Source organism: Alexandromys fortis, unplaced genomic scaffold, assembly GCF_014885135.2.
Source record: "Alexandromys fortis isolate MF-2015 unplaced genomic scaffold, M_Fortis_MF-2015_v1.1 scaffold_111, whole genome shotgun sequence".
Lineage (NCBI taxonomy): Eukaryota > Metazoa > Chordata > Mammalia > Rodentia > Cricetidae > Alexandromys > Alexandromys fortis.
The window spans coordinates 3891509-3907315 of NW_026067996.1; the positions used below are offsets into that span (position 1 = coordinate 3891509).

Sequence of the window (15807 nt, forward strand, 5' to 3'; positions counted from 1 at the left end):
CAATTTAAAGACACTTCTAGTTTACAGGGCGATGGTGTGGATCAAATCCAGGCCTCGTGCAGACTGTGCAAGCGCTCGACCTCCTGAGCTACACGCCCAACACCTATGGAATATCTCTAAAGAAGAAAAGCTAGTGAGAAGATAGTGTAGGCCAGAGAGGGAGGACAGGGGTAGAGGGAAGGAGGAGATAGCATTCCACTTCTGACAGAACTTCCAACAAGGGCTTTCCAGATTTTGTAATCAACCCTGCCCCTACTATCTCCTCTTCTACACCAAATACCTGCGCCAGGCTATCAGGAGAAGTAAAAGGCATGAGAAGCGGAGGAGGGGGAGTTGGGCAGACTCAGTCAAATAGAGAAGAAAAACTCCAAACTCTGCCCTCCCATCTGCCAACCCCTCCGGAGCTGCAGCCTTGAAGGTAGGAGAGGGAATCTGATGTTTCCTAAGGGTTAATAAACTGCTCTAATTTAACAAGTCCCAGAAGAGGGACAGACCACACAGCTCGACTTTGTCTACTGGGGAAAAAGCCTTAGAAAATTAGTCACACATTTTCAAACAAAAATGAACAGGTATTTGGTCTCTGTGTTCTTTTGTGTGACAAAAATGGGCTCTGAGGTCGCAGCTCTGGCTTTGGGGGAGGCATTCAAGCACGTAAAAGCACGAGGGAAAGAAAACAAACTGTACAGCCTGGCACATTCCTTAAACCACTCTCTGAAGGAGAGGCAGTTAGTGACATCCTGGAAATGGGAACTCTCTCATTCCGGTCCACCATGTAGCACAATGGATGACAGAGACTCAGAGGTTTTCAGAGCATATGTATCCTTAAAGCTGTGCCTCGGCCAAGACTCTGCTATAAATGAACTGACTCGCTCAACTCTATTAACACTTCCGAAGTCTCTCCCTTCTTTTTTGTGTGTTTATAGGCATTTGTATGTCTGTGTGTTTATGTTTATGCAGATCCAGACAGACAGACAGACAGACAGATAGATGTATCTGTACACATATGCCTGTAGAAGCACGGGACAAACTCAGCTATCATTCCTCAGGCACCAGCTACCTTGTTTTATTGGAACAAAACCTAGAATTCACAGGTAAGCAGACTTGGCAGCCAATGAACTCCAGGGAGCTGCTGTATCCTTCCCCTCCTCAGTGCTGGGATTCTAAGTACATGGTACCCTGACCAGACCAGTGATTTCTACATATGTTCTGGGGAATCAAGATCAAGTCTGAATGCATGTGGGGAAGCACTTTACTAGCTGAGCTATTTCTAAACCCGAGATCATCAGCAATACACACACACACACACACACACACACACACACACACACACACACACACACACGGGCACCATTTCTTTGCCAATCCAAGGACGTAAGACCCACCTTTCAGTATATGATCCATTAGTGGTGTGTTTCAACACACTGACACCCAAGAATGCCACCTTAATCAGCCTATGATCACAGTGTTCATTTCACATGGAACACTTGACAAGTTGAACATCCAACGCCTGTTTTGGACAGGCAGTTTTAAAACAATCTGAATGGCTCTAATTCACTGAAGGTACTAACCACTGCGTTATGAGAGAAATAAAGTGTAAATCAGGTCCTGCTTCAAATACACTTGCCAAGAAGCACCTAGAGTTATGCAAACTACAAGGCATATGCTTCAAAACCAATGACCTTACCTTCAAAGTAGCTTCAAGAGGACTACTCAATAACTGCATAGAAGCTCAAGTGTTTGACCTGTGAAAATGTCTAAGAATGCGTTGTGGGAGGTGGAGAGATGGCTCAGCGGTTATTAGCAAGTATTGCTCTTATGAAAGATTCAAGTTCAGTTCCCAGCACCCACAGCAGGCAGCTCACTACCACACGTCACTCCAGCTGCAGGGGATCTGATGTCCTTGCTGCCCCCTTCTCGCTCCTCCAGACCCCTGCACTCACACGCACATGACCACACTTAGACAAACACACTGGTGTAGTTCACAACAAAAACTAAATGATTTGTGGGCTAGGGTGAGCACCAGGACCTGACTTAGCCCCAGAACCCATGGAGAAAGAGATGATAGATGATAGATAGATAGATAGATAGATAGATAGATAGATAGATAGATAACCGAGATTTGCTTCAACATGCTTATAATCCCAGTCTGAAGATGGCATAAGCAGGCAGATCCCTGCTGCTCACTGACCAGCCAGCTGCTTGCTGAGTTTCAATACAGACTGGTTCTCACAAAAAGAAAAAAAGAAAGGAGAAAAAAAAAATCACAAAAAAGATAGAAGGCATCTGAGCAACAATGTTCAGGTTGTCTGTTCTCTGGTCTCCACACGTACATGCACAAGTGTACACGCACCTATACATACATTTACAAACAACTGTAGGGATAAGTCCCACCCCTTAGGGGGCGTGTTCGCCTCAGGCTAAAGTTCTCCTATAAAATTGGTGAGCGTGCTCCCAGCGCTCTCTTCTGCTTTCCTGGTCTCCGCGGGAACAGTGGTTCTGTAAGTCTATTCCTCCATTAAAGCTGTCTATATTTTGACAATCTGTCTGCATTCGCTTACGCCGTTACATTTTGGCGCCCAACGTGGGGCTCGAACCCACGACCCTGAGATTAAGAGTCTCATGCTCTACCGACTGAGCTAGCCGGGCCAGGCAGTGTTTGAAAGAATACAGTTTCCGTGTAATTATTTCTGGGTATAAACTAGCCATGCGGGCGGCCGGGTGCCGGGGACGCAGCCCCGCCGCCGCTCTTATTTCAACAAACAACTCACATTGTCATTAAAAAAAATACATGTAGAGGGCATTACCCAACAGGCTTTGGAGCTTGGGTTCTAGAGAAGCAAATCCTGCACTACAACAGAACGCAATGGAGACAAAACATAGAAGACGCAGGTGAGCCAGACATGTTAGCATGCATGCTTGGTACATCAGAGGCTCTGAGTGCAATCCCAAATATAAGAAATAATAAGCAAGGAAACATACATGTTTTAGCCAGGTAGGCTCAATAGGTTCCTGATTTCTGGAAACATTTCCTTCTTTTATATTTCTGGAGCACTTACTAGTTGAAGGCTGGCTTCAGCATTGTCTCTTGAAGCTTCCACACCCCATGAGGATGGAAATACATGCAGATAGACAATTATCCTCCTCTTAGGATTTTCAGAGAAATTAATATCCATAGAAGCCAACTGGAAACAGAGACTAGGGACTTTTAATATCCAGTTTCCTGTTTCCTGATCCATAGTGACATCTTCAATACATGGCCTTCCTTGATGCCTGCAGACACAGGCTTCTGAGTCCTATCTGGACAAAATTTCTCGGTTACTCATTTTGTACTCTACCCCAAATACAAAACTTGCATCTCTTTTCTTTTTTTCTCTCTTTTCTTTTTCTTTTTTTCTCTCTTTTCTTTTTCTTTTTTTCTCTTTTCTTTTTTTTCTCTCTCTCTCTCTCTCTCTCTCTCTCTCTCTCTCTCTCTCTCTCTCTCTCTCTCTCTCTCTCTCTCTCTCTCTTTGTATTAGAGGGTTTAAGTAAGCAAGTAAGCTAGTTAGTTTAGTTAATTTTTTGAGACAGTATCATATAGGCCAGGCTGGGCCAAATACAGCCTAGGGTGGCCTTGAACTTCTGGTCCTCATGCCTCTGTTTCTATAATGCCGGTTACAGACATGAACCTCCATCTAGTTCTGTCCATTCATTTGATAACTCCCTCCACTTGATGTCTCTGTCTACCTTCATGGCCTCTGGTGTACAGGATTCCAAAACTCGCCAATTCCAATAAAACACTCACCATCAATCAAGTATCAGTCACATCCTATGGACAGACAGAACTTCATGTCTGACACCAGGAACAAGAAAATGAAAGAGCCTCTAACTGTGAGGACCAATCACAAGCCCGCAATATGATCACTGGACTAACAGGGCTCTTTATGAGTGCACAGACAAGACCAACAGGGAAGGAGCAACAAAGGAAACAAAGGTAAAATTTGGGAGCTAGATTTTAGTCTAATATATTTTTATAGATATTACTTTTCTTTTTTCTATGTAAACTATTTGGTCTAAATGTAGAAATAAAAGTGTTTTTTAAAGCAATTCCTAAAAAGAGAGGCTAATCAAAATGATCTGAATCTTTGTACTTTGAGTTATTATCTACTTGAAGTTTGGTCAAATCTCTGCTACAAGCTTCATTTTGCTACAAACACGCACCCAATTCATATAGGAAATGCTAAGTTCTAGTTGCTGATGGGGTTTTTAAGAACACAACCACAATCAATGAGATAATATGGTAAACCCTAATCCAACATGGCTTGCACAGATATAAGCTCAGAGAAAGATCATGTGAAGACCCAGAGAGAAGGTATTTGCATATATACAAGCCAAGGAGACCAACCTCAGAAGAAGGCAAACACACTGACACCTTGATATTTAACTTTTAGACTCCAAGAAAAAGAGGAAATATTTCTGTTATTCAAACCACCCAGCCAAGATCATTTTATGACAGCCCAAGCAAGCAAACAACCCCCATACTGTCAGCCCTCTGGCACACCCATTTTATGACCCTGACCATATTATAAATCATTTCTACTCATATGAGCTGTTAGATTGAAGCTATCTCCCAGGATGTAAACAGCACAAGGAAGAATTCTCTAAAAGTACTCGGTACAGAGGGCGCTCTTGTGTTGGTTTAACAATGAAACCTGAGAATTCTTCGGTATATCTCCTACTACAAGGTAAGGTCTATGTAACCTCCTGTTTAATTTAGGATCTTGAACTTGACTGAACGGCTATAGAAAAATGACTTTACCATTCTATAACATTTACCATTTCCAGGTCAAAAGCTCAAGAGCCTTCAAACTACTCTTTCGGGGACTTTTCCTTGAACCGAACCAACTTATGTAAATAAGCTTTGGCAAGGCTGTGTGCACACGCTCTGGTTCACAGCTCCAGATGAGATCCCAAGCAATGGTCAGTCACCAACAGCTGCCAGACAGGAGTTAGGATCTTCCCTTCTGATACCAACCACGGAGAGGTCAATGGCAGTGAAAAACACCAAAGGAGGAGAAACGCTAAACCGTTTCTGTAAGCCATGGTGTTTTATGATTCATGGGGTTTGTTCTGTAGCGATAGATCGCCTGCTTTATAAGCAAACAGTTACATGGAATTTGTAAGCAGACACTTCTAGAAATCCCACCCTGGATCTTTCGTCATAGCCCTAGATCCTTAGCAGGTAAACATTCTATCTTTATTCCCTTACTGGAAGATTCTCCAACTAAATAGGAAAGATGCAGTTAGAGAAGTAAATTTACCGCTCGTCTTTGCCTCAGATGTCAGCTGACTTCTCAGTGACAGAGAGAATGGAAGTAACGTGGACAAAAGCTTTCTCAGCTCCTCCTGCCTGGGAGCCAGTGCCTGGCATCTCAGCCCCTCCTGCCTGGGAGCCAGTGCCTGGCATCATCCTTTGCAGCCTTCTTTGTCATAAGGGAGCCTGGCTGCTTGAGCTGCTTGAGCAATGGAATATCACCCTGTCTTCTGCTTCCTTTCGCTGCCACATGAACCCTATCAAAGCTGCAGCCATCACCATGGAAACCAGGCTAGGAAGAAGCTCAACATCTTTGGTCAACTCTATGCGGCTACCTACAGAGAGCCCTAGAAAAAGCCTTGTATTTAATTGAAAAATGTGTATTTCAGGTTCTAGGAGACTCCTGCTGTTTTCTTCCTATCAAGCCACAAGAGAAATTCAAAAAAAAAATAGAATAAATGAAATAATTTCATTTCTTACTGCCTTCCAAAATAATACTGCCTTTGAGAATAACTAAAATAAGTCAGAAAACCTAAATCTCAAAGAGTTTTAAGCACTGGGCTTGTTTTACTATTAAATAATAACTAGATATAAGGCCAGGGGAATCTCAACTCAAGCCCTTGCTTGCTACTAAATATCAGGCTGAGGACATACAGTCCCTTGGTAACTTGTGTGGTTAACAAATTTTTGTGTGTATCTACTAGGTCAAAAGCCATTTGCTGAGCACCAAGAAAAACCATGGATACTAAGCAGAACTGCCTTTGGCTATAATACGAGCACTTGGGAGGTGGTTAAGTACATTACTGACCCCTCTTGTTGCTATGATCAACTAGCAAGAAGTAACTTAAGGAAGATTTATTTTGGCTCACAGAAGGAATATAGTCCACCATAGCAGGGAAGCCATGGCAGCAGCAGAACTGGTCAGCTGGTCACATCGCACCTGCAGTGAGAAAGCCAAGTTTGGGCAGGAAGTAGTAAGTACTTGAAAACCTCAAGGTTCAAACTCAGTGACCAAGTACCTTCCGGATGTTCTACCCCATAAAGGTCCTGCAACCTTTCAAAACAGCACCACCAGGTGCTGTTTAGGTAGGGACTAAAGGTTCAAACTAAGCCTATAAGAGACACTCTTCATTCAAAGCACAACATGGTATAAGAAAGAATGAGTTCAAGGCCCGTTTTGGCTTTATGGTGAATCTGAGGCTAGCCTAGGCCGATTCTAAACAAGAAAGCCCCAAACCAGGCATAGCCTTAAGCGATGACCTTGGCTTTCTATCACACCACACAGTACACTCTAGCTCCTAGGAAAGCAAAGCATGACTAAAATAGTTTCATTCCAGTGTGGAGAAAGTTGAATTAAAGGACATCGCTGCAAAAGCTATGCTCAGCCATAGTAATAAGCACAGCAATGACAGTTAAACTCCCTGAGCTTTAGCCTTGGGTTCTGTACTGGAAGACAGGAATAATATCGTCAGGAAGACTTGTTAGAATTAAAATCGATTAAAATTAACATATGTAATGCACGTGAGCAGTGTATGCCATGCAGTGGGGTGGTCAACATACCTCTTATTGCTACTGATTTGTCACATCGAGTGTCCTTGGCAATTCCTCTTGTAAGAGACAATCAACCATGACTCCTGATCCCTGGGCATCCTGCTAGAAACACTAAGAAGCTCTTTACTGCGGTTTTCCCAGATCCCTGCTGTTGCTGTTCATGGTGAACCATCTTGAGACATGAGAAAAGGTCTCCTCCAAAGGCTTACCACAAAAGTGGTAGATAAATCAAGTTCAAAGTTTCAGAGCTGGGAATTAAAGCCTACCATGCACAGTCCCATCTTAGACCTTTGAAGTAACCTCCTGAGAGTCAAATGGTGAAGGAAGCCTGCATACACCACATACACACACACACACACACACACACACACACACACACACACCAGATATGGTACAGTCTATAGATTTGCTTTCAAAATGGAGTCATGCCTAGAAACAAAACTGAGCTCAGCCAGGTAAAATAAAATCAGTGATGCTTATAAACAGGTATTTCCTCAAGACACACAATTCTAGACAGTAAAATGGGCTAGAACAATCTTCTGACATCCACATTAAAGTACAAAAATGTACACATTGTAGTTACAATGTTTTCAGGATAAGAAATTTTTTCCTTTGTTCTCCTGTAACACCTTCCTTCTCCCCAGGCCAGTTCTCCCTTTTCTTTTACTTTCTGGGAGAAAACAGTAAGTTCAATTTGCTACTTGAGAGCAAAAGCACAGAATCACAAGTGTATCTCTAATTAAGGAGACGTCTGGGACCTTGAAAATTCCAGCCAGATCTGTGTCTGTTTATTTCACCTTAACTGTAGGAATGCAACACCGTTTTTCCTTGGGCATCACCTCTAACTCAAAAAGCCACGTGTACTTCCCAGGGAATGACACACAGCGACCAACAGACACGTATACACAGGAGCCACAGCTTCAGACACACATTTTGTCTAAAGTAAAAATTACTTGGGGGGAAGAAGCAGATTTATTACCTCTCCCAGGCACTAGCCATGCTGAGGAATTATTTCATGTCAAAGATAATTGCATCAATGAAATATTTATGTGCTCTCATTATACGAAAACACTCCATTTTATAGCCAAGATTTTGTGCAGTTAAGTAAAAAAAAAAAAAACGCAGGGAAAGGTGAGACTGTAGAATTCACTCTGCTTGGGATTTGCTAATTTAGTCAGCTAGAGCGGATACAGCTGCTCATCTCCACTGGGCTGCCCCTGTGAGCAGCCAGGTGTTGGAAGCAGTTTGCTAGAGCAATGCTTTCAAACACTGCTGTTACCCTTGAAAGTATAGGAAAACTCAGATCCCTGAAATTGGGTTCTAAAACAACAAAAACAATGGAGGCCAAGAAGGCATTCAGCAAAGCGAACAACTGAAGTACATCCGGTCTACTTGCAATTAGAAGCAGCCTCTTGCCCTCATCTCTGGGGCTGATGCACTGGACATCATCTAGCTAGGAGCTATCGTATCGTGCTGCTAGCATCGAAAACACTCTGCTTTCTAGATGCAGAACTAGCCTGGAAATTCGGGGCATTTGCTGAGGACACCAAAGGTGATGCAGGTACTGTCAGATATGCTACAGGCCAGTGAACTGTAATCCCGAAGGATCTATGTAATTACTCTGTTGAAAAACAGACAGACTCCACCACAAATCAGCTTGAAGACAAAGACGGATTTCATCTGGAGATGAAAGCTGCACTGAGAAAGAAAATAAAAGGAAGAAATTATTCTTCATCCCGGATTGATTCATTGGCCACTCACCTCCATATGCACTGCACAGACGAAGCGGGAGGGATGAGCTGCAATTAGGCCGACACAGAGAGAGACTATCTCATTTCACACAGTACTGGGAACAGTGGGAGACTGCGATTCCTCCCTTGCTACCTGACTCTGAAATCTCCAGTTCTTGGAAACCACTTAATCGCGGATCTTTGCAGGCCTGCTTGCTGCCTTTCCCACATTCGGCATCGGCATCGCAGAACTGTTTACTAACAGTTCCCAATGCACGGCTTCTAACAGCTCCTCTTCATGGGGCCCAAGATGAATAGAAAGAACAAGCCTGCTGCTCAGCGAGCACATATGGAGGCCTCCTCTGTACCAGGCTTTGTGTTTGTGTTAACAGGCTGGGGTTTAGAAAGAAAATTCCATTCTATGAATTGTGGCAGCACTTAAAGAGGTTTTCTAACCTCTATCACAAACATTTCATAAGCTAAGTCTTAGATGCCGTAATGGAAACTCTGGTCAACTAGCACAAGTCATGTGTGTGTGTGCCCGTGCGTGCACATACGTATGTATATATATATATGTGTGCATATACATATATATGCGTGTGTGTGTGTGTCTTCGCGTGTGTGCACATGCGTGGTAGGCCGAAAAAAGGCTCTCCAGGTCTGTCCATGTCTGCTCCTCAGAATGTGTGGGCGTGTCCCCTCAGAGGGCAAAGGCTAAAGTGTTTAAGGAAAGGAGTAACAGAAAGGGAGGCTGACAGGAGCTTTCCAGATGTGCTAAACCAAGAGCATCTTGAAAAGAAGAGAATCTTCCTGGGATTTACAGAAACACAGTAGCAGAAGCAAGACCACACCGATGGCAGTGACTTCAGAAAGCAATACAAGAGCCCCAGCTCCTAAGACAGCTTAGTCGGTAAAGGCATGAGGACCCCAAGTTCAGACTGCCAGCACCCACATACAAGCTGGACAAGAAACTATGTACCATTAACCTCAGCAATGCGAGAGAGAGACAAGCGGCTCTCAGGGAGTCAGGAGCAAGGCAGTCTAGGTGGAAAGGTCAACAACGGGTCTCTGAGAGAACTTCATAGAGTAGATAGGGATTGAGAAAGACATGCCTACACACACACACACACACACAGAGAGAGAGAGAGAGAGAGAGAGAGAGAGAGAGAGAGAGAGAGAGAGAGAGAGAATACAACACAAATAACTAAAAGCCAAGGGACAGTTTTCAAAGTTTTTGTCCTTAAGGGCATTTGGCAAAGCTTAGCAACCATCTGGTCCTAATAGCTGGGATGGAGAGGCGCTACTGCCATCCAGCAGGGAGAGCTGCTGCTACACTCCTATGGTGCCTCCCCTACCTAGTACCTCTTTACATTCTCAAACCCACAATCGTATTTGTTCCGTGTTTTTCAAGATAGGGTTTCTCTGTGCAGCCCTGGCTGTCCTAAAACTCACTTTGTAGGTCAGGCAGGCCTTCAACTCACGGAGATCTGCCTCCTTCAGCCTCCCAAGTGCTGGGATTAAAGGTGTGCATCACCACTGCTTGGCTTCAAGCCTCCCATCTTAATCTCAGAGAAGCCACACGTTCTTCAGTTGGTTCTGACTAGTCCAGTTTGGACCACTATCTGAATTAAGCATTTCATGGGTAGCCATGAAATGAGACCTGGCACCATCCTAAAAGGTCAAACTCAGCCTCAGACTCTCTTCCAGGCTGAAAGGGCTGTCAGGCCTAGATGTCTACAAACTAAAACAAGGCGGCTAAGGTGAAGACACAAAGGAAGCTGAGAAGAAAGAGGCGTTCGGTCAAATGTGTCTAACTATGCTGACACAGTGGTTTTGGAGAGGCTTCCCCAACTTACATAACAACGTCATCCATGAATGAGTCTCTCTATACTTCTTCTTGGACTTAGAATTCACTCGTGAATCTCATCACCAAGATGTTAAGGTCACGATGCCGTGGAAACAAGAGACTGTGTTGTCTGTGGTTAATGTAACACCACAGTGGTCAGCACGAACTTGTTCTGCTTTGGTTTTTGTTTTGTTTCCTTTTTTTTCTCAGAAAAGGTATTGAGGCTAGCCAGGCACTCTAATTTTGTAGAAGCAAGTTCTGCAATATTGCTGCAAGGATTCTGGCTGGATCTGAGCTCCCTGCAGTGATGAAATGGAGCGGCACCATGAGAACTGGTGAGACAGCTCTCTGAATGCATGTTCCCCTCTCCGGTCAGTCATAGCAACAGGGGGCAGGATGGGCAGAGGTGGCCTGGTGCCCCAGCCCAAATCATGCGCCGTCCTTCCCAGTGCATCTCCACATTTCCATCCTCCGAAAAGCAAGCATAGGCCATTTCCTTTAGTTACACATCAGAAACACCTAGCCATTAAAATTCTTCACATTGCTGTAACTCATATAAACAAGCAAAGTACCCTATGCTCAGAGATAATATAGATTTCTGAGTTCATTCGGAGGTTAAATTATTATAGAATTCACATACAAATAAGGGAGGTAATTCTGAAAAATCAATATAGTATTTGGGAGCACAACATAAAAAAGGGAAATGAACAGTCTTCATTTTTTTCTTATGGCTCCTCCAGAAATCATTTATCATGTGCCCCCCCCCCTTTTTAATCACCTTGATACAAGCTGGAAAGAGAGACCCCAATCAAGAAACTACCTCCAACAGACTGCCTGAAGACAAGCCTATGGGGGCATTTTCTTAATTACTGATTGATGTGGGAGGGCTCAGCCCACTGCAAGCTGCCAACCTGAGGAGGTAGTTCTGGGTGGTGGACGACCAGGCTGAGGGCAGGAGAAATGTCTCAGAGATTATGAGCCCTGGCTGCTGTTCCAGAGGACCTCTGGAACAGTTCAATTCCCAGCACCCACAGAGCGGTTCACAACCTTCTGTAACCCTGTAACTAGGGGAACCTGCACCCATCGGAAGCAATCCAGTGAGCAGCATTCCTTCATGGGCATTCTTTCAGTTCTGGGCTTCAGGTTCCTGCTTTGAGTTTCTGCCCTGAATGTTTTCCATAAACTGTAAGTGGAAATCAACTTTTTGCTTCCCAGTTTATATTTTGTCCTGATACTTTACCACAGCAATAGAAAGCAGAGTTCCAAGTTTCCAAGTCAAATATCAGACATGTTCTACAGGTTTCCACTCTCGTGTTTTTGCTTCCTCACTTACTCCTTTCATCCCCCCCTCCCTCCTCTCCTTCCTCTACCCAGCCTTTGCTCCTTTCCTGGAGGCACTAACAGATACTATCCACTCCTTCACCCAGCTCTTTCTCTCCGCTCCTACCCCATCCTTTCACAAGCATCTTTTCAGTACACCGCCCTATCAAGAAAAGGATGTAGAGCAAATGCTCTAAAGTGTAGGGTAGTTTTAAAAAAAATCAACTGAAAAATAAGTTCTATACTCAAAACCTATAGTTATTAAAAAAAAGAAAGAAAACAAAACTTGAAAGGGCATGGATAAATATAGAAAAAAATCACAAATAGTAGTTTATTGAACTAATGCAAATATGCTCATAGATTTATTCAAATGTGCATACATTTGAACACCACACAGGTGTACATATAAGCATATCTAGGATTTCCATATAGAATTTGATTTTAGAAAATAGATATTTATAATACATTTAATATGCCTTAATTTAAGGTGAAACAGTATATGCTACTTTCTAGATTAGTTTTTATCATTTACACCACACACTGAAAGTATTATTGAATGTCAATTAATATAGTATGGCATCTTGTAAATATACAGTATTTTAATACCTACCATATAAAAAATACAATTCACTTACTGTAGCCATAACTTTACATACTTGGGTATTTCCCAAGAGTGTCAAATTTTGGAACACTGCTATTTAGATGGCCCAGACTAAGTACGGCTCCCCGACTCCCTATGGTTTACCTTGTCTTCTTTAAGTGCTATTATCCTCACCAGTGACCGCACACTGACCGTCTATCATGAACTAGTTAAAAAACTAGTTCAAAACTAGCTTAAAAACATAGTTTAAAAAAAACATTGTTTTTAAAATGTGGTTTACTTCCTCCAGCTAAACTCCACCTCTCAAATTCCACAGCCTTCCCAGACAGCACCACCAACTGGGGACCAAGTGGTCAAACATCTAAGCACGGGGGAAGAGTTTCATCCAAAGCCCAAACTAGCAATTTCAGGTAACCCAGGTAAGACGTGGGGCCTACTGTACACAAATCATCTTCAATTCATTTCAGTAAGTGAAAAACAACAGCAAATGACTAATTAGTAACTCCAACATGAAAAACACATCATAATCACAGTTTTGGTGGAGAACTCAGGCTAAAATGAGAGTGATGAGATCTTAATCACATAGGAGGGCCTCATTAGAGCCTCGAGTATTTAATTGTCAGGGAGACACATTATGAGTGTCAAAAAAAAAAAAATCCTGTGTGAAAATTAGTGAATTTCTGGATTAGAAAACGTGTGAATAGCTTGGTGTGCCAGTGAATGCACACATACCTAAAAATACCATCAACCACACACAGTACTGCAAACAAAGAAATCTGAAACTCTAATAACACACTGACAATAACAAGCCTGACCAGGCACGTTTAATAAGAGTGAACATAACACTTCTTCAAAGAGACCATACATTAGAGTTTTCTTCCAACTCAACCAGGCTTTATAAACACATGTATGTTTCTATGTAAACTCACATAATCCTGTAGAAATTATAACACAGTGATAGAGAGGGACGCCAAGGGAATTGGTTACCACAGCAACAAAACCACCACCACACCAACATATACAAGTGATTGTTTTTTTCTCATCTCTTAGGCAACCAACATATACAAGTGATTCTTTATTATCTCTTAGGTGACCAACATATCTAATTGAATATTATGTTAGGTGCTTCTCAAAATTAGTTGAGCCAGTTATGCGTCAGCCACAGAGAGGAGAGTACTTTAGGAACAAGGACCCCATTCTGCGGAATCATCCAACTGAAAGTACAAAGCCTGTGGACAAGAAAATTCACTGCATACAGGACTCAAGTCAGTCAGTCTTACTAGAATAAAACTTGATGTACACTACTTGGGAAGAGACATTTTTACTTGTTGAATACCCACTACCCAAGATACTGACTAAAGGAAGTGCTCAATAATAGATATTAAACAAATGGACTGCTCTCTCTCTCTCTCTCTCTCTCTCTCTCTCTCTCTCTCTCTCTCACACACACACACACACACACACACGCATATGTGCGCGCACGCGTATGCATTAATGAAACTAAAGAAATAAATCTCTGTACTTGGTCTCTTGGTCTAAAAAATCCCATGGGTCAGAACTTGACTCTTCAATATGCTCAGAAGGAAAGAAATTCCAAATATGGTTCCAATCCAACTTGTTTGGATCACTTATTCCTACTAATCATCAATTTGTCATTCATCGAAAGGTGAGTGTAATGGCTGAATGCACAGACTCTGGAGCAATGGTGTCTGGGTGTGAAACGTGCCTCTATCTTTGTGTAACCTTGGGAAAGCCATCTAATCTCTGTGTGCTCTACTATTTCTGTCCGAGGAACAGGGAAAATAACAGAACCTATTTCAGATGTTTGTGACCATAATTAACTACAGACTGAAGACACAAAGGAGACGCCAGCAGTGGCGGCACAGGCCGCTGATTCCAGCACCGAGGAAGCAGTCAGATGGTTGCATTTGAGGCCAGTCTGGTTTACAGAGAGAGAGAGAGAGAGAGAGAGAGTTCCAGGACAACCAGGGCTATACAGAAAAACCTCATCTCTAAAAACAAACAAACAATAAAGAAGAATAAAATATCCTTAAGTCATGTCTTACTTGGGTTCCTACAACTGTGACAAAACACCATGACCAAAAGGGCTTATTTGGTGGATGCTTCCACATCACTGTTCATCATCCAAAGGAGTCAGGACAGGAACTCAAGCAAGACATGAACCAGAAGGCAGGATCTGATGCAGAGGCCATGGAGGAATGCTGCTTACTCACTTACTCCTCATGTCTTACTCAACAAAAGGGAAGCCAGCAGCACCAGTTAGACATGGCCCCACCTGCCACGGAACAGGCCCTCCCCAGTTAGTCACTAAGTAATACAGGCCTGCCTACAGCCAGATCTTATGTGAGAATTTTCTCCACTGGGGCTCCTTTCTTTCTAGTGACTCGGGTTTGTGTCACGCTGACATGAAACTAGACAGCACGAATTCTTTGTCAAAAATAGCCAAATGCTAATATATTGTTAGCGGTTAAAGAGTACGTACTGCTCTTTCAAGGCACCCAAATTTAGTTCCCAGAATTCGTACTGGGCAGCTCACAAGTGCCTGTAACTCCAACTCCACACCAACACACACACACACACACACACACACACACACACACACACACACACTCGACTAAAAATAGAGCGAATCTTTTAAAAGCCCAATTCCAAGAAATTTAATTAGCAATAAAAATAAAGGAAGGAAAGAGAAGTAAGAAAGTGTTATGTGAAGGGTTAATGATTTCACTGCTTCTCAAATCGGTTCTGGAGCCAGTATAGCAGGCAAAAAGTAATTTATATGAATGTATGCTTGGCAAAAAAAAAGTATAGAAGGGGAATATAAAATTATGCAAAGGCTTCTGAGATTAAATGAATTAGACTGCTGCATATGAATCAGTGTGTTTTAAAGAAGGCACGCAGTATAAAATAGACATAGTCTCGTCGTCGATTGGATTTACACTTATTTAAGCTATGCCGCCTGGAGACTAAGATAATTCAATGCTTTTTTTTTTTTTTTTACCCAAAACACCTTAGTTTAATATCTCTCAATGAGAACCCTTGCTTTTGAATTCAATTATGGCAAAAAAAAAAAAAAAGAAGTCTAGGAAGGAATACTCAGTGAGGGGGATGAAAACTACCTGGAGAAGACACTGCCTGACTGGCGGGAGATAAGGACTCAGTGCAACATTTCCTAGAAAGAGAAGTGGTGGAGAAGCACGACCAAGCCTCCGAGTATTCTTCCACAAGGCAAACACATGTTGCCTTGGCTTTTTGCTTTGTTTTGTATTTTTGTCTTTTGTAAATTGTCTGTGTGTCTGTTTTGGTTAAAGAAGCCAAGGCTCTGTTGCACACACAATGCCTAGGAATCTCTAATTAATCCATCTTCACAGACGGTATTTTGAAAACAGAGAAACAAGAATTATGGTGCTTCATACACACCAATCCAAAGGGAGGCCAGAGAGTCTCT

At 42.7% G+C, this 15807-nt stretch overlaps 1 protein-coding gene and 1 non-coding gene across 24 annotated transcripts in view; both read right to left on the reverse strand.

Annotated features, from left to right (window-relative positions):
- Positions 1 to 15807, reverse strand: part of Magi1 (membrane associated guanylate kinase, WW and PDZ domain containing 1) — a 602777-nt gene that overhangs the window by 317277 nt on the left and 269693 nt on the right. The window lies entirely within an intron of this gene.
- Positions 2574 to 2646, reverse strand: Trnak-cuu (transfer RNA lysine (anticodon CUU)). The gene has a single exon. It is a non-coding gene; the product is annotated as a tRNA-Lys (tRNA).